Genomic DNA, 566 nt, shown 5'->3' on the forward strand with positions numbered 1-566 from the left:
CTCTTTAAGAATCAATGCCACCAGGCCAAGATTCCCCACCATGGTGATCAGATAGATAGTAAGAAACACCACAAAGAGTAAGCTCTTCAATTCTGGGTGATCTGTAAATCCTACGAGGATGAACTGAGTGGTCGAGGAGTGGTTATCCTCAATCATATCCACCTTCTTGTTGAGATAGGTATTCTGGAGACATAAAATTCTAATTTAGGGTGTGTCTAATTTTCCTTTAAATTTTTATTTGTACCACAAAGAGAGGAGCTTCTTCAAACTTGTTACTCTCTCTGGATACAGGTACACAAATCTCTATGGGATATTCATTCCCCTAAAATGTCAGGTTTTAAACCTCAACTCTGAAACTCAGGCTTCCCAAGAATATTTTCATAATTTAATGGAGAATGATTACAGTGGAAAAGGTTTGCCTTTATGAATTTATGTATGATTATTGTAAAAATATGGTACACCCATATTTGGTATATTGATATCCATTTTTCTTTTAAAGATCCTTAAAATGTAAAATCAGTTCTCATATATACACATTTTTCTAGCTGAGCAAGAAGTATTTATAT

The 566-nt window shown here is 34.3% G+C and overlaps 1 pseudogene; it reads right to left on the bottom strand.

The window, feature by feature from the left end:
• The window catches only part of LOC115291127, a 30,888-nt pseudogene extending 30,732 nt beyond the window's left edge, over positions 1-156 (bottom strand).
• Between the last annotated feature and the right edge of the window lie 410 nt (positions 157-566).

This window comes from Suricata suricatta, chromosome 5 (assembly GCF_006229205.1).
Source record: "Suricata suricatta isolate VVHF042 chromosome 5, meerkat_22Aug2017_6uvM2_HiC, whole genome shotgun sequence".
NCBI lineage: Eukaryota > Metazoa > Chordata > Mammalia > Carnivora > Herpestidae > Suricata > Suricata suricatta.